The sequence below is a fragment of the Martes martes genome (assembly GCF_963455335.1).
Source record: "Martes martes genome assembly, chromosome: Y".
Lineage (NCBI taxonomy): Eukaryota > Metazoa > Chordata > Mammalia > Carnivora > Mustelidae > Martes > Martes martes.
The window spans coordinates 13,804,936-13,827,578 of NC_137907.1; positions in this window are offsets into that span (position 1 = coordinate 13,804,936).

Here is a 22,643-nt window from a genome sequence, read left to right on the forward strand (position 1 = left end):
CGTTGGCCCAGGTGGCCGTTTGTATCCATGTTGGGCCCTTCAGGAAGAGAGGTGCCACCTCCGGCCATGGAGATTTGCCCGCGCTAGGAGTTGCAAGAAGCAACCAACCACGAGGCATCCTTCTGCTGGGCATTCGATTCCTTTGGCATGGCTCCATGACGCCCCAGACGGAAGGACGGGAGTTCCTCGTTACAAGAATGGGTGCCTGGGCACCCCACCTCGCATTCCCATTATCTCCTAGGACAAGGCACATTTGTCCTGCTGCCTCTGGAGCAGCTCCCAGGGAGATGGAGTGGAAATGGACTCTCTGGGAGATGGGTCATAAGGAGGGCTTGTGTCCATGGAGACTTTGGGATGTGGCGGTGCCTCGGGGACTCTGAAGGATTCTCCTAGCTGGAGGTGACACAGCTCCAAGGAGCGAGTTTCCCAGGTGGAGACGAGACGTGTTCTGTTTGGTGCCTTAGGAAACCGCCTTATGCTTGTATTGGAGAACAGGCCTCTGAGGATAGAAGCCTGGATACCCAAGAAAAGACTTCTCATAGGGCGTAGGGGCCTGTCTTCTGTGTCTGGGGGTATCCGTCTGCATATCCGTGTGGATGTCATTACGCAGCTTGTGTCAGAACGCCCCTGTTTGTCCTGGGCGGCCTCCACTATTGGGATGGCCACGTGGACCTTGGAGAGGTGTCCTGATCGATAGGCTTGTGGGCCATGGTAGTGGCACAGTTTCCATGGAGTGGGCAGGCAGGCCTGTGCTGGGTCTCCAGGGTCCCCAGCCTTGGGGCCAGGGCTGTGAGGACGGAAACTGAACACACAAACTCGGCTTGGGTTAGCGGCCGAGGGTATGGCAGGTCCCATCCACAGACCATGAAGGGAGCTCCTCAGATTCGGAAGGAAGGACGTGTGTGAGACGGCTGCTCAGGCTTGTGTCTCTGAATTTTGGGTCAAGCATGACCGTGGAATGGAGGGGTGGCCTCATGGGGCTTGGACGAGTCTCCCTCTCCTCGGATTTGGCCTGGCTCCCCAGAGTGGGTCATCATTTTGGACGATGGGAGGAGTCCTGTTTTCTGCTTCAGGGCTCCATCCAAAGGAGGGATTACAGAGTAGAGGCCTGGGTAGAGGGGAATGGAAAAGCTGAGCCCGGGTTCTGTTTGGGGACCTTGGTTCATGGCAATCACCACAGGCGGCCTCTTGGTGCAGCCACTGAGAAACCTCACTTGAGCACAGGGCTCACGCTGAGGGTCACAATGTCCGTTTGTGCCCAAGGCCGCCCTCCGTATGGGCGTGGCCTACGGCCCATGCTGGTTTCTCCAATCCTAAAGGTTGGACAGCATGGCAGCAGCATGGTTTCCTGCCATGGGGAAGGAGGAGTTCTAATTTCTGCATCAGATCCACTCTTGCGCGGGGATTGGAGATAAGGTCTTGGAACTGAAGCCTACAGTTCCAAGTTTTGAAGACATGGTGGCCTAATGCCATGGCGGGGCTCAGGTGTAGGCTGTGCGGCCAGCTGTCTGGGTGTTGTTCTGGATGTCTGGGCTCGGGCTGTGCCAGAAAGAGCCTTAGTGCCCAGGGAGCCTATATAATTGGAGTGCCGCGGAGGGGCCTGGAGGTTGATCCTCATTTGGGGTCTCTGGGCAGCCCCAGAGAGCAACGTTTTTCCTCCGGTGGGCAGGCCGAGGGCTGCCTTGTTTCTCCGGAATTTCCAATCTGCAGGGCTTGTGGGCCAGGGGTGTGAGGTCGGACGTCTGAGAACACAAGCTAGGCTAAGGTTATGGGGCGAGTGCATGGGAGGCCCTCTCTGCAGGAGCTGAATTGAGATCCCCTGCCTCTGAAGTCAGCGCGAGGATCCGACGTGGGCCCAGGTGGCCGTTCGTATCCATGTTGGGCCCTTCAGGAAAAGAGGTGCCACCTGCGGCCATGGAGATATGCCCGCGCCAGGAGTTGTCAGAAGCAACCAACCACGAGGCATCCTTCTGCTGGGCATTCGATTCCTTTTGCATGGCTCCATGACGCCCCAGGCGGAAGGACTCGAGATCCTCGTTCCAAGAATGGGTGCCTGGGCACCACACCTCGCGTTCACATTGGCTCTATAGGACAAGGCACGTCCGTTCTGCTGACTCTGGAGTAGCTCCCACTGAGTGGGAGTTACAGTGGCCTCTCCTGAAGATGGGTCCTAAGGAGGGTTTGTGTCCATGGAGACGTTGGAGTGTGGCAGTGCCTCAAGGTCCCTGAGGGATTCTCCTTCCAGATGCTTGAACTCAGCTCCCAACATCCAGTTCCCCATGTGTACACAGGAGGTGTCTGAGTGATGCTTCAGGACACGGCTATGCTTGTATTGGAGAACATGCCTCCGAGGATAGGCACCTGGAAACCAAAGCAAAGGTTCCCAAGGGCGAAGGGCCCTGTGTTCTGTGTCCGGGCACATCCATCTGCACGTCTGAGTGGAGGTCGTTGCTCAGCTTGTTTCAGATCGCATGTGTTTGTCCACGTCGGCCTCCATTATCGGGCTGGCCCCGTGGACGTGGCAGATTTCTCCTGATCCATAGGGTTGTGGGCAATGGTAGGGGCACAGTTTGCAGGGAGTGGGCAGGCACAGTCCTGCGGTGTGTCTCCAAGGAGCCCCGGCCTTGGGACCAGGGCTGTGTGGATAGAATCTGAACACACAAACTCGGCTTGGGTTCGTGGCCGGGGGTATGGCAGGCCCAATGTACAGGTCATCGAGGGAGCTCCTCGGAATAGCAAGGCAGGGCGAGAGTGAGACGGCTGCTCAGGCTTGTGTCTCTGGATTTGGTGTCAAGCATGACCGTGGAATGGAGGGGTGGCCCCTTGAGCCTTGGAGGAGTCTCCCTCTCTGGGGATTGTGCCCGACTCCCCAGAGTTGGTGGTCATTCTGTGGGATGGGAGGAGTCCTGTTTCCTGCGTCCAGTGTCCCTCCCAAAGAGGGATGTAGAGTGGAGTCCTGAACAGGGGAATGGAAAACGCATCCCCTGGTTTGTTTGGTGGCCTCGGGGCATGCCAATCCCCATAGGCGGCCTCTGGGTGCAGCCCCTGAGAAGGCTGACTTGAGCTCGTGGCTCACGTGAGGGTCACAATGTGTGTTTGTGCCCAAGGAGGCCCTCCAGTGTGGGTGTGCTTCATGGCCCATGCTGGTTTCTCCTAACCTGAACGTTGGACATTATGGCAACAGCATGGTATCCTGCCATGGGCAAGGACTTATATGTGCATCAGATCCACTCCTTTGCAGTGACTGGAGATAAGGTCCCGGTTCTGAAGACTGAAAATCCAGGTTGGGAAGAGATGATGGCCTACTGCCATGGCAGTGAAAAGGTGTTGGCTGTGCGGCCAGCTGTCTGGGTGTTGTTCTGGATGTCTGAGCTCAGGCTGTGTCCGAGAGAGCATTAGTTCCCAGGGCATCCTGTATAATTGCAGTGCTGTCGAGCGGCCCGTAGGTTGATCCTCTTGTTGGGGTTCCGGGCAGCCCCAGAGGGCGATGTTTTTCTCCTGGTGCCCAGGCCGAGTGCTGCGTTGTGGCTCCGGAATTGCCAGTCTGGAGGGCTTGTGGGCCAGGGGTGTGAGGTCGGAAGTCTGAGAGCACCAGCTAGGGTGAGGTTATGGGTCAGGGCACGGCAGGCCCACACTGCAGAGGCCGAATCAAGATCCCCTGCCTCTGAAGTCAGCGCGAGGATCCGACGTTGGCCCAGGTGGCCGTTTGTATCCATGTTGGGCCCTTCAGGAAGAGAGGTGCCACCTCCGGCCATGGAGATTTGCCCGCGCTAGGAGTTGCAAGAAGCAACCAACCACGAGGCATCCTTCTGCTGGGCATTCGATTCCTTTGGCATGGCTCCATGACGCCCCAGACGGAAGGACGGGAGTTCCTCGTTACAAGAATGGGTGCCTGGGCACCCCACCTCGCATTCCCATTATCTCCTAGGACAAGGCACATTTGTCCTGCTGCCTCTGGAGCAGCTCCCAGGGAGATGGAGTGGAAATGGACTCTCTGGGAGATGGGTCATAAGGAGGGCTTGTGTCCATGGAGACTTTGGGATGTGGCGGTGCCTCGGGGACTCTGAAGGATTCTCCTAGCTGGAGGTGACACAGCTCCAAGGAGCGAGTTTCCCAGGTGGAGACGAGACGTGTTCTGTTTGGTGCCTTAGGAAACCGCCTTATGCTTGTATTGGAGAACAGGCCTCTGAGGATAGAAGCCTGGATACCCAAGAAAAGACTTCTCATAGGGCGTAGGGGCCTGTCTTCTGTGTCTGGGGGTATCCGTCTGCATATCCGTGTGGATGTCATTACGCAGCTTGTGTCAGAACGCCCCTGTTTGTCCTGGGCGGCCTCCACTATTGGGATGGCCACGTGGACCTTGGAGAGGTGTCCTGATCGATAGGCTTGTGGGCCATGGTAGTGGCACAGTTTCCATGGAGTGGGCAGGCAGGCCTGTGCTGGGTCTCCAGGGTCCCCAGCCTTGGGGCCAGGGCTGTGAGGACGGAAACTGAACACACAAACTCGGCTTGGGTTAGCGGCCGAGGGTATGGCAGGTCCCATCCACAGACCATGAAGGGAGCTCCTCAGATTCGGAAGGAAGGACGTGTGTGAGACGGCTGCTCAGGCTTGTGTCTCTGAATTTTGGGTCAAGCATGACCGTGGAATGGAGGGGTGGCCTCATGGGGCTTGGACGAGTCTCCCTCTCCTCGGATTTGGCCTGGCTCCCCAGAGTGGGTCATCATTTTGGACGATGGGAGGAGTCCTGTTTTCTGCTTCAGGGCTCCATCCAAAGGAGGGATTACAGAGTAGAGGCCTGGGTAGAGGGGAATGGAAAAGCTGAGCCCGGGTTCTGTTTGGGGACCTTGGTTCATGGCAATCACCACAGGCGGCCTCTTGGTGCAGCCACTGAGAAACCTCACTTGAGCACAGGGCTCACGCTGAGGGTCACAATGTCCGTTTGTGCCCAAGGCCGCCCTCCGTATGGGCGTGGCCTACGGCCCATGCTGGTTTCTCCAATCCTAAAGGTTGGACAGCATGGCAGCAGCATGGTTTCCTGCCATGGGGAAGGAGGAGTTCTAATTTCTGCATCAGATCCACTCTTGCGCGGGGATTGGAGATAAGGTCTTGGAACTGAAGCCTACAGTTCCAAGTTTTGAAGACATGGTGGCCTAATGCCATGGCGGGGCTCAGGTGTAGGCTGTGCGGCCAGCTGTCTGGGTGTTGTTCTGGATGTCTGGGCTCGGGCTGTGCCAGAAAGAGCCTTAGTGCCCAGGGAGCCTATATAATTGGAGTGCCGCGGAGGGGCCTGGAGGTTGATCCTCATTTGGGGTCTCTGGGCAGCCCCAGAGAGCAACGTTTTTCCTCCGGTGGGCAGGCCGAGGGCTGCCTTGTTTCTCCGGAATTTCCAATCTGCAGGGCTTGTGGGCCAGGGGTGTGAGGTCGGACGTCTGAGAACACAAGCTAGGCTAAGGTTATGGGGCGAGTGCATGGGAGGCCCTCTCTGCAGGAGCTGAATTGAGATCCCCTGCCTCTGAAGTCAGCGCGAGGATCCGACGTGGGCCCAGGTGGCCGTTCGTATCCATGTTGGGCCCTTCAGGAAAAGAGGTGCCACCTGCGGCCATGGAGATATGCCCGCGCCAGGAGTTGTCAGAAGCAACCAACCACGAGGCATCCTTCTGCTGGGCATTCGATTCCTTTTGCATGGCTCCATGACGCCCCAGGCGGAAGGACTCGAGATCCTCGTTCCAAGAATGGGTGCCTGGGCACCACACCTCGCGTTCACATTGGCTCTATAGGACAAGGCACGTCCGTTCTGCTGACTCTGGAGTAGCTCCCACTGAGTGGGAGTTACAGTGGCCTCTCCTGAAGATGGGTCCTAAGGAGGGTTTGTGTCCATGGAGACGTTGGAGTGTGGCAGTGGCTCAAGGTCCCTGAGGGATTCTCCTTCCAGATGCTTGAACTCAGCTCCCAACATCCAGTTCCCCATGTGTACACAGGAGGTGTCTGAGTGATGCTTCAGGACACGGCTATGCTTGTATTGGAGAACATGCCTCCGAGGATAGGCACCTGGAAACCAAAGCAAAGGTTCCCAAGGGCGAAGGGCCCTGTGTTCTGTGTCCGGGCACATCCATCTGCACGTCTGAGTGGAGGTCGTTGCTCAGCTTGTTTCAGATCGCATGTGTTTGTCCACGTCGGCCTCCATTATCGGGCTGGCCCCGTGGACGTTGCAGATTTCTCCTGATCCATAGGGTTGTGGGCAATGGTAGGGGCACAGTTTGCAGGGAGTGGGCAGGCACAGTCCTGCGGTGTGTCTCCAAGGAGCCCCGGCCTTGGGACCAGGGCTGTGTGGATAGAATCTGAACACACAAACTCGGCTTGGGTTCGTGGCCGGGGGTATGGCAGGCCCAATGTACAGGTCATCGAGGGAGCTCCTCGGAATAGCAAGGCAGGGCGAGAGTGAGACGGCTGCTCAGGCTTGTGTCTCTGGATTTGGTGTCAAGCATGACCGTGGAATGGAGGGGTGGCCCCTTGAGCCTTGGAGGAGTCTCCCTCTCTGGGGATTGTGCCCGACTCCCCAGAGTTGGTGGTCATTCTGTGGGATGGGAGGAGTCCTGTTTCCTGCGTCCAGTGTCCCTCCCAAAGAGGGATGTAGAGTGGAGTCCTGAACAGGGGAATGGAAAACGCATCCCCTGGTTTGTTTGGTGGCCTCGGGGCATGGCAATCCCCATACGCGGCCTCTGGGTGCAGCCCCTGAGAAGGCTCACTTGAGCTCGGGGCTCACATGAGGGTCACAATGTGTGTTTGTGCCCAAGGAGGCCCTCCAGTGTTGGGTGTGCTTCATGGCCCATGCTGGTTTCTCCTAACCTGAACGTTTGACAGTATGGCAACAGCATGGTATCCTGCAATGGGCAAGGTCTTATATGTGCATCAGATCCACTCCTGTGCAGTGACTGGAGATAAGGTCCCGGTTCTGAAGCCTGAAAACCCAGGTTGGGAAGAGATGATGGCCTACTGCCATGGCAGGGAAAAGGTGTTGGCTGTGCGGCCAGCTGTCTGGGTGTTGTTCTGGATGTCTGAGCTCAGACTGTGTCAGAGAGAGCGTTAGTTCCCAGGGCATCCTGTATAATTGGATTGCTGTCGAGCGGCCTGTAGGTTGATCCTCTTGTTGGGGGTCCGGGCAGCCCCAGAGGGCGACGTTTTTCTCCTGGTGCCCAGGCCGAGTGCTGCGTTGTGGCTCCGGAATTGCCAGTCTGGAGGGCTTGTGGGCCAGGGGTGTAAGGTCGGAAGTCTGAGAGCACAAGCTAGGGTGAGGTTATGGGTCGAGGGCAAGGCAAGCCCACACTGCAGAGGCCGAATCAAGATCCCCTGCCTCTGAAGTCAGCGCGAGGATCCGATGTTGGCCCAGGTGGCCGTTTGTATCCATGTTGGGCCCTTCAGGAAGAGAGGTGCCACCTCCGGCCATGGAGATTTGCCCGCGCTAGGAGTTGCAAGAAGCAACCAACCACGAGGCATCCTTCTGCTGGGCATTCGATTCCTTTGGCATGGCTCCATGACGCCCCAGACGGAAGGAGGGGAGATCCTCGTTCTAAGAATGGGTGCCTGGGCACCCCACCTAGCATTCCCTTTATCTCCTAGGACAAGGCACGTTTGTCCTGCTGCCTCTGGAGCAGCTCCCAGGGAGTTGGAGTGGAAATGGACTCTCTGGGAGACGGGTCATAAGAAGGGCTTGTGTCCATGGAGACTTTGGGATGTGGCGGTGCCTCGGGGACTCTGAAGGATTCTCCTAGCTGGAGGTGACACAGCTCCAAGGAGCGAGTTTCCCAGGTGGAGACGAGAGGTGTTCTGAGTGGTGCCTCAGGAAACCGCCTTATGCTTGTATTGGAGAACAGACCTCTGAGGATAGAAGCCTGGATACCCAAGAAAAGACTTCTCATAGGGCGTAGGGGCCTGTCTTCTGTGTCTGGGGGTATCCGTCTGCGTATCCGAGTGGATGTCATTACGCAGCTTGTGTCAGATCGCCCCTGTTTGTCCTGGGCGGCCTCCACTATTGGGATGGCCTCGTGGACCTTGGAGAGGTGTCCTGATCGATAGGCTTGTGGGCCATGGTATTGGCACAGTTTCCATGGAGTGGGCAGGCAGCCCTGTGCTGAGTCTCCAGGGTCCCCAGCCTTGGGGCCAGGGCTGTGAGGACGGAAACTGAACACACAAACTCGGCTTGGGTTAGCGGCCGAGGGTATGGCAGGCCCCATCTACAGACCATGAAGGGAGCTCCTCGGATTCGGAAGGAAGGACGTGTGTGAGACGGCTGCTCAGGCTTGTGTCTCTGAATTTTGCGTCAAGCATGACCGTGGAATGGAGGGGTGGCCTCATGGGGCTTGGACGATTCTCCCTCTCCTCGGATTTGGCCTGGCTCCCCAGAGTGGGTCATCATTTTGGACGATGGGAGGAGTCCTGTTTTCTGCTTCAGGGCTCCATCCAAAGGACGGATTACAGAGTAGAGGCCTGGGTAGAGGGGAATGGAAAAGCTGAGCCCGGGTTCTGTTTGGGGACCTTGGGGCATGGCAATCAACACAGGCGGCCTCTTGGTGCAGCCACTGAGAAAACTCACTTGAGCACAGGGCTCACGCTGAGGGTCACAATGTCCGTTTGTGCCCAAGGCCGCCCTCCGTATGGGCGTGGCCTACGGCCCATGCTGGTTTCTCCTATCCTAAAGTTTGGACAGCATGGCAAAAGCATGGTTTCCTGCCATGGGGAAGGAGGAGTTCTAATTTCTGCATCAGATCCACTCCTGCGCGGGGATTGGAGATAAGGTCTTGGAACTGAAGCCTACAAATCCAAGTTTTGAAGACATGGTGGCCTAATGCCATGGCGGGGCCCAGGTGTAGGCTGTGCGGCCAGCTGTCTGGGTGTTGTTCTGGATGTCTGGGCTCGGGCTGTGCCAGAAAGAGCCTTAGTGCCCAGGGAGCCTGTATAATTGGAGTGCCGTCGAGGGGCCTGGAGGTTGATCCTCATTTGGGGTCTCTGGGCAGCCCCAGAGAGCAACGTTTTTCCTCCGGTGGGCAGGCCGAGGGCTGCCTTGTGGCTCCGGAATTTCCAATCTGCAGGGCTTGTGGGCCAGGGGTGTGAGGTCGGACGTCTGAGAACACAAGCTAGGCTAAGGTTATGGGGCGAGTGCATGGGAGGCCCTCTCTGCAGGAGCTGAATTGAGATCCCCTGCCTCTGAAGTCAGCGCGAGGATCCGACGTGGGCCCAAGTGGCCATTCGTATCCATGTTGGGCCCTTCAGGAAAAGAGGTGCCACCTGCGGCCATGGAGATTTGCCCGCGCCAGGAGTTGACAGAAGCAACCAACCACGAGGCATCCTTCTGCTGGGCATTCGATTCCTTTCGCATGGCTCCATGACGCCCCAGGCAGAAGGACTCGAGATCCTCGTTCCAAGAATGGGTGCCTGGGCACCGCACCTCGCGTTCCCATTGGCTCTATAGGACAAGGCACGTCCGTTCTGCTGACTCTGGAGTAGCTCCCACTGAGTGGGAGTTACAGTGGCCTCTCCTGAAGATGGGTCCTAAGGAGGGTTTGTGTCCATGGAGACGTTGGAGTGTGGCAGTGGCTCAAGGTCCCTGAGGGATTCTCCTTCCGGATGCTTGAACTCAGCTCCCAACATCCAGTTTCCCATGTGTACACAGGAGGTGTTCTGAGTGATGCTTCAGGACACGGCTATGCTTGTATTGGAGAACATGCCTCGGAGGATAGGCACCTGGAAACCAAAGCAAAGGTTCCCAAGGGCGAAGGACCCTGTGTTCTGTGTCCGGGCACATCCATCTGCACGTCTGAGTGGAGGTCGTTGCTCACCTTGTTTCAGATGGCATGTGTTTGTCCACGTCGGCCTCCATTTCGGGCTGGCCTCGTGGACGTTGCAGATTTCTCCTGATCCATAGGGTTGTGGGCAATGGTAGGGGCACAGTTTGCAGGGAGTGGGCAGGCACAGTCCTGCGGTGTGTCTCCAAGGAGCCCCGGCCTTGGGACCAGGGCTGTGTGGATAGAATCTGAACACACAAACTCGGCTTGGGTTCATGGCCGGGGGTATGGCAGGCCCAAAGTACAGGTCATCGAGGGAGCTCCTCGGAATAGCAAGGCAGGGCGAGAGTGAGACGGCTGCTCAGGCTTGTGTCTCTGGATTTGGTGTCAAGCAGGACAGTGGAATGGAGGGGTGGCCCTTTGGGCCTTGGAGGAGTCTCCCTCTCTGGGGATTGTGCCCGACTCCCCAGAGTTGGTGGTCATTCTGTGTGATGGGAGGAGTCCTGTTTCCTGCGTCCAGTGTCCCTCCCAAAGAAGAATGTAGAGTGGAGTCCTGAACAGGGGAATGGAAAACGCATCCCCTGGTTTGTTTGGTGGCCTCGGGGCATGCCAATCCCCATAGGCGGCCTCTGGGTGCAGCCCCTGAGAAGGCTCACTTGAGCTCGTGGCTCACGTGAGGGTCACAATGTGTGTTTGTGCCCAAGGAGGCCCTCCAGGGTGGGTGTGCTTCATGGCCCATGCTGGTTTCTCCTAACCTGAACGTTGGACATTATGGCAACAGCATGGTATCCTGCCATGGGCAAGGACTTATATGTGCATCAGATCCACTCCTTTTCAGTGACTGGAGATAAGGTCCCGGTTCTGAAGACTGAAAATCCAGGTTGGGAAGAGATGATGGCCTACTGCCATGGCAGGGAAAAGGTGTTGGCTGTGCGGCCAGCTGTCTTGGTGTTGTTCTGGATGTCTGAGCTCAGGCTGTGTCCGAGAGAGCATTAGTTCCCAAGGCATCCTGTATAATTGGAGTGTTGTCGAGCGGCCCGTAGGTTGATCCTCTTGTTGTGGTTCCGGGCAGCCCCAGAGGGCGACGTTTTTCTCCTGGTGCCCAGGCCGAGTGCTGCGTTGTGGCTCCGGAATGCCAGTCTGGAGGGCTTGTGGGCCAGGGGTGTGAGGTCGGAAGTGTGAGAGCACAAGCTAGGGTGAGGTTATGGGTCAGGGCACGGCAGGCCCACACTGCAGAGGCCGAATCAAGATCCCCTGCCTATGAAGTCAGCGCGAGGATCTGACGTTGGCCCAGGTGGCCGTTCGTATCCATGTTGGTCCCTTCAGGAAGAGAGGTGCCACCTCCGGCCATGGAGATTTGCCCGCGCTAGGAGTTGCAAGAAGCAACCAACCACGAGGCATCCTTCTGCTGGGCATTCGATTCCTTTGGCATGGCTCCATGACGCCCCAGACGGAAGGACGGGAGTTCCTCGTTACAAGAATGGGTGCCTGGGCACCCCACCTCGCATTCCCATTATCTCCTAGGACAAGGCACATTTGTCCTGCTGCCTCTGGAGCAGCTCCCAGGGAGATGGAGTGGAAATGGACTCTCTGGGAGATGGGTCATAAGGAGGGCTTGTGTCCATGGAGACTTTGGGATGTGGCGGTGCCTCGGGGACTCTGAAGGATTCTCCTAGCTGGAGGTGACACAGCTCCAAGGAGCGAGTTTCCCAGGTGGAGACGAGACGTGTTCTGTTTGGTGCCTCAGGAAACCGCCTTATGCTTGTATTGGAGAACAGGCCTCTGAGGATAGAAGCCTGGATACCCAAGAAAAGACTTCTCATAGGGCGTAGGGGCCTGTCTTCTGTGTCTGGGGGTATCCGTCTGCATATCCGTGTGGATGTCATTACGCAGCTTGTGTCAGAACGCCCCTGTTTGTCCTGGGCGGCCTCCACTATTGGGATGGCCACGTGGACCTTGGAGAGGTTTCCTGATCGATAGGCTTGTGGGCCATGGTAGTGGCAGTTTCCATGGAGTGGGCAGGCAGGCCTGTGCTGGGTCTCCAGGGTCCCCAGCCTTGGGGCCAGGGCTGTGAGGACGGAAACTGAACACACAAACTCGGCTTGGGTTAGCGGCCGAGGGTATGGCAGGTCCCATCCACAGACCATGAAGGGAGCTCCTCAGATTCGGAAGGAAGGACGTGTGTGAGACGGCTGCTCAGGCTTGTGTCTCTGAATTTTGGGTCAAGCATGACCGTGGAATGGAGGGGTGGCCTCATGGGGCTTGGACGAGTCTCCCTCTCCTCGGATTTGGCCTGGCTCCCCAGAGTGGGTCATCATTTTGGACGATGGGAGGAGTCCTGTTTTCTGCTTCAGGGCTCCATCCAAAGGAGGGATTACAGAGTAGAGGCCTGGGTAGAGGGGAATGGAAAAGCTGAGCCCGGGTTCTGTTTGGGGACCTTGGGGCATGGCAATCACCACAGGCGGCCTCTTGGTGCAGCCACTGAGAATCCTCACTTGAGCACAGGGCTCACGCTGAGGGTCACAATGTCCGTTTGTGCCCAAGGCCGCCCTCCGTATGGGCGTGGCCTACGGCCCATGCTGGTTTCTCCAATCCTAAAGGTTGGACAGCATGGCAGCAGCATGGTTTCCTGCCATGGGGAAGGAGGAGTTCTAATTTCTGCATCAGATCCACTCTTGCGCGGGGATTGGAGATAAGGTCTTGGAACTGAAGCCTACAGTTCCAAGTTTTGAAGACATGGTGGCCTAATGCCATGGCGGGGCTCAGGTGTAGGCTGTGCGGCCAGCTGTCTGGGTGTTGTTCTGGATGTCTGGGCTCGGGCTGTGCCAGAAAGAGCCTTAGTGCCCAGGGAGCCTATATAATTGGAGTGCCGCGGAGGGGCCTGGAGGTTGATCCTCATTTGGGGTCTCTGGGCAGCCCCAGAGAGCAACGTTTTTCCTCCGGTGGGCAGGCCGAGGGCTGCCTTGTTTCTCCGGAATTTCCAATCTGCAGGGCTTGTGGGCCAGGGGTGTGAGGTCGGACGTCTGAGAACACAAGCTAGGCTAAGGTTATGGGGCGAGTGCATGGGAGGCCCTCTCTGCAGGAGCTGAATTGAGATCCCCTGCCTCTGAAGTCAGCGCGAGGATCCGACGTGGGCCCAGGTGGCCGTTCGTATCCATGTTGGGCCCTTCAGGAAAAGAGGTGCCACCTGCGGCCATGGAGATTTGCCCGCGCCAGGAGTTGTCAGAAGCAACCAACCACGAGACATCCTTCTGCTGGGCATTCGATTCCTTTGGCATGGCTCCATGACGCCCCAGGCGGAAGGACTCGAGATCCTCGTTCCAAGAATGGGTGCCTGGGCACCGCACCTCGCGTTCCCATTGGCTCTATAGGACAAGGCACGTCCGTTCTGCTGACTCTGGAGTAGCTCCCACTGAGTGGGAGTTACAGTGGCCTCTCCTGAAGATGGGTCCTAAGGAAGGTTTGTGTCCATGGAGACGTTGGAGTGTGGCAGTGGCTCAAGGTCCCTGAGGGATTCTCCTTCCGGATGCTTGAACTCAGCTCCCAACATCCAGTTTCCCATGTGTACACAGGAGGTGTCTGAGTGATGCTTCAGGACACGGCTATGCTTGTATTGGAGAACATGCCTCAGAGGATAGGCACCTGGAAACCAAAGCAAAGGTTCCAAAGGGCGAAGGGCCCTGTGTTCTGTGTCCGGGCACATTCATCTGCACGTCTGAGTGGAGGTCGTTGCTCAGCTTGTTTCAGATCGCATGTGTTTGTCCAGGTCGGCCTCCACTATCGGGCTGGCCTCGTGGACGTTGCAGATTTCTCCTGATCCATAGGGTTGTGGGCAATGGTAGGGGCACAGTTTGCAGGGAGTGGGCAGGCACAGTCCTGCGGTGTGTCTCCAAGGAGCCCCGGCCTTGGGACCAGGGCTGTGTGGATAGAATCTGAACACACAAACTCGGCTTGGGTTCGTGGCCGGGGGTATGGCAGGCCCAAAGTACAGGTCATCGAGGGAGCTCCTCGGAATAGCAAGGCAGGGCGAGAGTGAGACGGCTGCTCTGGCTTGTGTCTCTGGATTTGGTGTCAAGCATGTCCGTGGAATGGAGGGGTGGCCCCTTGGGCCTTGGAGGAGTCTCCCTCCCTGGGGATTGTGCCCGACTCCCCAGAGTTGGTGGTCATTCTGTGGGATGGGAGGAGTCCTGTTTCCTGCGTCCAGTGTCCCTCCCAAAGAAGAATGTAGAGTGGAGTCCTGAACAGGGGAATGGAAAACGCATCCCCTGGTTTGTTTGGTGGCCTCGGGGCATGGCAATCCCCATAGGCGGCCTCTGGGTGCAGCCCCTGAGAAGGCTCACTTGAGCTCGTGGCTCACGTGAGGGTCACAATGTGTGTTTGTGCCCAAGGAGGCCCTCCAGTGTGGGTGTGCTTCATGGCCCATGCTGGTTTCTCCTAACCTGAACGTTGGACATTATGGCAACAGCATGGTATCCTGCCATGGGCAAGGACTTATATGTGCATCAGATCCACTCCTTTGCAGTGACTGGAGATAAGGTCCCGGTTCTGAAGACTGAAAATCCAGGTTGGGAAGAGATGATGGCCTACTGCCATGGCAGGGAAAAGGTGTTGGCTGTGCGGCCAGCTGTCTGGGTGTTGTTCTGGATGTCTGAGCTCAGGCTGTGTCCGAGAGAGCATTAGTTCCCAGGGCATATTGTATAATTGGAGTGCTGTCGAGCGGCCCGTAGGTTGATCCTCTTGTTGGGGTTCCGGGCAGCCCCAGAGGGCGATGTTTTTCTCCTGGTGCCCAGGCCGAGTGCTGCGTTGTGGCTCCGGAATTGCCAGTCTGGAGGGCTTGTGGGCCAGGGGTGTGAGGTCGGAAGTCTGAGAGCACCAGCTAGGGTGAGGTTATGGGTCAGGGCACGGCAGGCCCACACTGCAGAGGCCGAATCAAGATCCCCTGCCTCTGAAGTCAGCGCGAGGATCCGACGTTGGCCCAGGTGGCCGTTTGTATCCATGTTGGGCCCTTCAGGAAGAGAGGTGCCACCTCCGGCCATGGAGATTTGCCCGCGCTAGGAGTTGCAAGAAGCAACCAACCACGAGGCATCCTTCTGCTGGGCATTCGATTCCTTTGGCATGGCTCCATGACGCCCCAGACGGAAGGACGGGAGTTCCTCGTTACAAGAATGGGTGCCTGGGCACCCCACATCGCATTCCCATTATCTCCTAGGACAAGGCACATTTGTCCTGCTGCCTCTGGAGCAGCTCCCAGGGAGATGGAGTGGAAATGGACTCTCTGGGAGATGGGTCATAAGGAGGGCTTGTGTCCATGGAGACTTTGGGATGTGGCGGTGCCTCGGGGACTCTGAAGGATTCTCCTAGCTGGAGGTGACACAGCTCCAAGGAGCGAGTTTCCCAGGTGGAGACGAGACGTGTTCTGTTTGGTGCCTTAGGAAACCGCCTTATGCTTGTATTGGAGAACAGGCCTCTGAGGATAGAAGCCTGGATACCCAAGAAAAGACTTCTCATAGGGCGTAGGGGCCTGTCTTCTGTGTCTGGGGGTATCCGTCTGCATATCCGTGTGGATGTCATTACGCAGCTTGTGTCAGAACGCCCCTGTTTGTCCTGGGCGGCCTCCACTATTGGGATGGCCACGTGGACCTTGGAGAGGTGTCCTGATCGATAGGCTTGTGGGCCATGGTAGTGGCACAGTTTCCATGGAGTGGGCAGGCAGGCCTGTGCTGGGTCTCCAGGGTCCCCAGCCTTGGGGCCAGGGCTGTGAGGACGGAAACTGAACACACAAACTCGGCTTGGGTTAGCGGCCGAGGGTATGGCAGGTCCCATCCACAGACCATGAAGGGAGCTCCTCAGATTCGGAAGGAAGGACGTGTGTGAGACGGCTGCTCAGGCTTGTGTCTCTGAATTTTGGGTCAAGCATGACCGTGGAATGGAGGGGTGGCCTCATGGGGCTTGGACGAGTCTCCCTCTCCTCGGATTTGGCCTGGCTCCCCAGAGTGGGTCATCATTTTGGACGATGGGAGGAGTCCTGTTTTCTGCTTCAGGGCTCCATCCAAAGGAGGGATTACAGAGTAGAGGCCTGGGTAGAGGGGAATGGAAAAGCTGAGCCCGGGTTCTGTTTGGGGACCTTGGTTCATGGCAATCACCACAGGCGGCCTCTTGGTGCAGCCACTGAGAAACCTCACTTGAGCACAGGGCTCACGCTGAGGGTCACAATGTCCGTTTGTGCCCAAGGCCGCCCTCCGTATGGGCGTGGCCTACGGCCCATGCTGGTTTCTCCAATCCTAAAGGTTGGACAGCATGGCAGCAGCATGGTTTCCTGCCATGGGGAAGGAGGAGTTCTAATTTCTGCATCAGATCCACTCTTGCGCGGGGATTGGAGATAAGGTCTTGGAACTGAAGCCTACAGTTCCAAGTTTTGAAGACATGGTGGCCTAATGCCATGGCGGGGCTCAGGTGTAGGCTGTGCGGCCAGCTGTCTGGGTGTTGTTCTGGATGTCTGGGCTCGGGCTGTGCCAGAAAGAGCCTTAGTGCCCAGGGAGCCTATATAATTGGAGTGCCGCGGAGGGGCCTGGAGGTTGATCCTCATTTGGGGTCTCTGGGCAGCCCCAGAGAGCAACGTTTTTCCTCCGGTGGGCAGGCCGAGGGCTGCCTTGTTTCTCCGGAATTTCCAATCTGCAGGGCTTGTGGGCCAGGGGTGTGAGGTCGGACGTCTGAGAACACAAGCTAGGCTAAGGTTATGGGGCGAGTGCATGGGAGGCCCTCTCTGCAGGAGCTGAATTGAGATCCCCTGCCTCTGAAGTCAGCGCGAGGATCCGACGTGGGCCCAGGTGGCCGTTCGTATCCATGTTGGGCCCTTCAGGAAAAGAGGTGCCACCTGCGGCCATGGAGATATGCCCGCGCCAGGAGTGGTCAGAAGCAACCAACCACGAGGCATCCTTCTGCTGGGCATTCGATTCCTTTTGCATGGCTCCATGACGCCCCAGGCGGAAGGACTCGAGATCCTCGTTCCAAGAATGGGTGCCTGGGCACCACACCTCGCGTTCACATTGGCTCTATAGGACAAGGCACGTCCGTTCTGCTGACTCTGGAGTAGCTCCCACTGAGTGGGAGTTACAGTGGCCTCTCCTGAAGATGGGTCCTAAGGAGGGTTTGTGTCCATGGAGACGTTGGAGTGTGGCAGTGGCTCAAGGTCCCTGAGGGATTCTCCTTCCAGATGCTTGAACTCAGCTCCCAACATCCAGTTCCCCATGTGTACACAGGAGGTGTCTGAGTGATGCTTCAGGACACGGCTATGCTTGTATTGGAGAACATGCCTCCGAGGATAGGCACCTGGAAACCAAAGCAAAGGTTCCCAAGGGCGAAGGGCCCTGTGTTCTGTGTCCGGGCACATCCATCTGCACGTCTGAGTGGAGGTCGTTGCTCAGCTTGTTTCAGATCGCATGTGTTTGTCCACGTCGGCCTCCATTATCGGGCTGGCCCCGTGGACGTGGCAGATTTCTCCTGATCCATAGGGTTGTGGGCAATGGTAGGGGCACAGTTTGCAGGGAGTGGGCAGGCACAGTCCTGCGGTGTGTCTCCAAGGAGCCCCGGCCTTGGGACCAGGGCTGTGTGGATAGAATCTGAACACACAAACTCGGCTTGGGTTCGTGGCCGGGGGTATGGCAGGCCCAATGTACAGGTCATCGAGGGAGCTCCTCGGAATAGCAAGGCAGGGCGAGAGTGAGACGGCTGCTCAGGCTTGTGTCTCTGGATTTGGTGTCAAGCATGACCGTGGAATGGAGGGGTGGCCCCTTGAGCCTTGGAGGAGTCTCCCTCTCTGGGGATTGTGCCCGACTCCCCAGAGTTGGTGGTCATTCTGTGGGATGGGAGGAGTCCTGTTTCCTGCCTCCAGTGTCCCTCCCAAAGAGGGATGTAGAGTGGAGTCCTGAACAGGGGAATGGAAAACGCATCCCCTGGTTTGTTTGGTGGCCTCGGGGCATGCCAATCCCCATAGGCGGCCTCTGGGTGCAGCCCCTGAGAAGGCTCACTTGAGCTCGTGGCTCACGTGAGGGTCACAATGTGTGTTTGTGCCCAAGGAGGCCCTCCAGTGTGGGTGTGCTTCATGGCCCATGCTGGTTTCTCCTAACCTGAACGTTGGACATTATGGCAACAGCATGGTATCCTGCCATGGGCAAGGACTTATATGTGCATCAGATCCACTCCTTTGCAGTGACTGGAGATAAGGTCCCGGTTCTGAAGACTGAAAATCCAGGTTGGGAAGAGATGATGGCCTACTGCCATGGCAGGGAAAAGGTGTTGGCTGTGCGGCCAGCTGTCTGGGTGTTGTTCTGGATGTCTGAGCTCAGGCTGTGTCCGAGAGAGCATTAGTTCCCAGGGCATCCTGTATAATTGCAGTGCTGTCGAGCGGCCCGTAGGTTGATCCTCTTGTTGGGGTTCCGGGCAGCCCCAGAGGGCGATGTTTTTCTCCTGGTGCCCAGGCCGAGTGCTGCGTTGTGGCTCCGGAATTGCCAGTCTGGAGGGCTTGTGGGCCAGGGGTGTGAGGTCGGAAGTCTGAGAGCACCAGCTAGGGTGAGGTTATGGGTCAGGGCACGGCAGGCCCACACTACAGAGGCCGAATCAAGATCCCCTGCCTCTGAAGTCAGCGCGAGGATCCGACGTTGGCCCAGGTGGCCGTTTGTATCCATGTTGGGCCCTTCAGGAAGAGAGGTGCCACCTCCGGCCATGGAGATTTGCCCGCGCTAGGAGTTGCAAGAAGCAACCAACCACGAGGCATCCTTCTGCTGGGCATTCGATTCCTTTGGCATGGCTCCATGACGCCCCAGACGGAAGGACGGGAGTTCCTCGTTACAAGAATGGGTGCCTGGGCACCCCACCTCGCATTCCCATTATCTCCTAGGACAAGGCACATTTGTCCTGCTGCCTCTGGAGCAGCTCCCAGGGAGATGGAGTGGAAATGGACTCTCTGGGAGATGGGTCATAAGGAGGGCTTGTGTCCATGGAGACTTTGGGATGTGGCGGTGCCTCGGGGACTCTGAAGGATTCTCCTAGCTGGAGGTGACACAGCTCCAAGGAGCGAGTTTCCCAGGTGGAGACGAGACGTGTTCTGTTTGGTGCCTTAGGAAACCGCCTTATGCTTGTATTGGAGAACAGGCCTCTGAGGATAGAAGCCTGGATACCCAAGAAAAGACTTCTCATAGGGCGTAGGGGCCTGTCTTCTGTGTCTGGGGGTATCCGTCTGCATATCCGTGTGGATGTCATTACGCAGCTTGTGTCAGAACGCCCCTGTTTGTCCTGGGCGGCCTCCACTATTGGGATGGCCACGTGGACCTTGGAGAGGTGTCCTGATCGATAGGCTTGTGGGCCATGGTAGTGGCACAGTTTCCATGGAGTGGGCAGGCAGGCCTGTGCTGGGTCTCCAGGGTCCCCAGCCTTGGGGCCAGGGCTGTGAGGACGGAAACTGAACACACAAACTCGGCTTGGGTTAGCGGCCGAGGGTATGGCAGGTCCCATCCACAGACCATGAAGGGAGCTCCTCAGATTCGGAAGGAAGGACGTGTGTGAGACGGCTGCTCAGGCTTGTGTCTCTGAATTTTGGGTCAAGCATGACCGTGGAATGGAGGGGTGGCCTCATGGGGCTTGGACGAGTCTCCCTCTCCTCGGATTTGGCCTGGCTCCCCAGAGTGGGTCATCATTTTGGACGATGGGAGGAGTCCTGTTTTCTGCTTCAGGGCTCCATCCAAAGGAGGGATTACAGAGTAGAGGCCTGGGTAGAGGGGAATGGAAAAGCTGAGCCCGGGTTCTGTTTGGGGACCTTGGTTCATGGCAATCACCACAGGCGGCCTCTTGGTGCAGCCACTGAGAAACCTCACTTGAGCACAGGGCTCACGCTGAGGGTCACAATGTCCGTTTGTGCCCAAGGCCGCCCTCCGTATGGGCGTGGCCTACGGCCCATGCTGGTTTCTCCAATCCTAAAGGTTGGACAGCATGGCAGCAGCATGGTTTCCTGCCATGGGGAAGGAGGAGTTCTAATTTCTGCATCAGATCCACTCTTGCGCGGGGATTGGAGATAAGGTCTTGGAACTGAAGCCTACAGTTCCAAGTTTTGAAGACATGGTGGCCTAATGCCATGGCGGGGCTCAGGTGTAGGCTGTGCGGCCAGCTGTCTGGGTGTTGTTCTGGATGTCTGGGCTCGGGCTGTGCCAGAAAGAGCCTTAGTGCCCAGGGAGCCTATATAATTGGAGTGCCGCGGAGGGGCCTGGAGGTTGATCCTCATTTGGGGTCTCTGGGCAGCCCCAGAGAGCAACGTTTTTCCTCCGGTGGGCAGGCCGAGGGCTGCCTTGTTTCTCCGGAATTTCCAATCTGCAGGGCTTGTGGGCCAGGGGTGTGAGGTCGGACGTCTGAGAACACAAGCTAGGCTAAGGTTATGGGGCGAGTGCATGGGAGGCCCTCTCTGCAGGAGCTGAATTGAGATCCCCTGCCTCTGAAGTCAGCGCGAGGATCCGACGTGGGCCCAGGTGGCCGTTCGTATCCATGTTGGGCCCTTCAGGAAAAGAGGTGCCACCTGCGGCCATGGAGATATGCCCGCGCCAGGAGTGGTCAGAAGCAACCAACCACGAGGCATCCTTCTGCTGGGCATTCGATTCCTTTTGCATGGCTCCATGACGCCCCAGGCGGAAGGACTCGAGATCCTCGTTCCAAGAATGGGTGCCTGGGCACCACACCTCGCGTTCACATTGGCTCTATAGGACAAGGCACGTCCGTTCTGCTGACTCTGGAGTAGCTCCCACTGAGTGGGAGTTACAGTGGCCTCTCCTGAAGATGGGTCCTAAGGAGGGTTTGTGTCCATGGAGACGTTGGAGTGTGGCAGTGGCTCAAGGTCCCTGAGGGATTCTCCTTCCAGATGCTTGAACTCAGCTCCCAACATCCAGTTCCCCATGTGTACACAGGAGGTGTCTGAGTGATGCTTCAGGACACGGCTATGCTTGTATTGGAGAACATGCCTCCGAGGATAGGCACCTGGAAACCAAAGCAAAGGTTCCCAAGGGCGAAGGGCCCTGTGTTCTGTGTCCGGGCACATCCATCTGCACGTCTGAGTGGAGGTCGTTGCTCAGCTTGTTTCAGATCGCATGTGTTTGTCCACGTCGGCCTCCATTATCGGGCTGGCCCCGTGGACGTGGCAGATTTCTCCTGATCCATAGGGTTGTGGGCAATGGTAGGGGCACAGTTTGCAGGGAGTGGGCAGGCACAGTCCTGCGGTGTGTCTCCAAGGAGCCCCGGCCTTGGGACCAGGGCTGTGTGGATAGAATCTGAACACACAAACTCGGCTTGGGTTCGTGGCCGGGGGTATGGCAGGCCCAATGTACAGGTCATCGAGGGAGCTCCTCGGAATAGCAAGGCAGGGCGAGAGTGAGACGGCTGCTCAGGCTTGTGTCTCTGGATTTGGTGTCAAGCATGACCGTGGAATGGAGGGGTGGCCCCTTGAGCCTTGGAGGAGTCTCCCTCTCTGGGGATTGTGCCCGACTCCCCAGAGTTGGTGGTCATTCTGTGGGATGGGAGGAGTCCTGTTTCCTGCCTCCAGTGTCCCTCCCAAAGAGGGATGTAGAGTGGAGTCCTGAACAGGGGAATGGAAAACGCATCCCCTGGTTTGTTTGGTGGCCTCGGGGCATGCCAATCCCCATAGGCGGCCTCTGGGTGCAGCCCCTGAGAAGGCTCACTTGAGCTCGTGGCTCACGTGAGGGTCACAATGTGTGTTTGTGCCCAAGGAGGCCCTCCAGTGTGGGTGTGCTTCATGGCCCATGCTGGTTTCTCCTAACCTGAACGTTGGACATTATGGCAACAGCATGGTATCCTGCCATGGGCAAGGACTTATATGTGCATCAGATCCACTCCTTTGCAGTGACTGGAGATAAGGTCCCGGTTCTGAAGACTGAAAATCCAGGTTGGGAAGAGATGATGGCCTACTGCCATGGCAGGGAAAAGGTGTTGGCTGTGCGGCCAGCTGTCTGGGTGTTGTTCTGGATGTCTGAGCTCAGGCTGTGTCCGAGAGAGCATTAGTTCCCAGGGCATCCTGTATAATTGCAGTGCTGTCGAGCGGCCCGTAGGTTGATCCTCTTGTTGGGGTTCTGGGCAGCCCCAGAGGGCTATGTTTTTCTCCTGGTGCCCAGGCCGAGTGCTGCGTTGTGGCTCCGGAATTGCCAGTCTGGAGGGCTTGTGGGCCAGGGGTGTGAGGTCGGAAGTCTGAGAGCACCAGCTAGGGTGAGGTTATGGGTCAGGGCACGGCAGGCCCACACTACAGAGGCCGAATCAAGATCCCCTGCCTCTGAAGTCACCGCGAGGATCCGACGTTGGCCCAGGTGGCCGTTTGTATCCATGTTGGGCCCTTCAGGAAGAGAGGTGCCACCTCCGGCCATGGAGATTTGCCCGCGCTAGGAGTTGCAAGAAGCAACCAACCACGAGGCATCCTTCTGCTGGGCATTCGATTCCTTTGGCATGGCTCCATGACGCCCCAGACGGAAGGACGGGAGTTCCTCGTTACAAGAATGGGTGCCTGGGCACCCCACCTCGCATTCCCATTATCTCCTAGGACAAGGCACATTTGTCCTGCTGCCTCTGGAGCAGCTCCCAGGGAGATGGAGTGGAAATGGACTCTCTGGGAGATGGGTCATAAGGAGGGCTTGTGTCCATGGAGACTTTGGGATGTGGCGGTGCCTCGGGGACTCTGAAGGATTCTCCTAGCTGGAGGTGACACAGCTCCAAGGAGCGAGTTTCCCAGGTGGAGACGAGACGTGTTCTGTTTGGTGCCTTAGGAAACCGCCTTATGCTTGTATTGGAGAACAGGCCTCTGAGGATAGAAGCCTGGATACC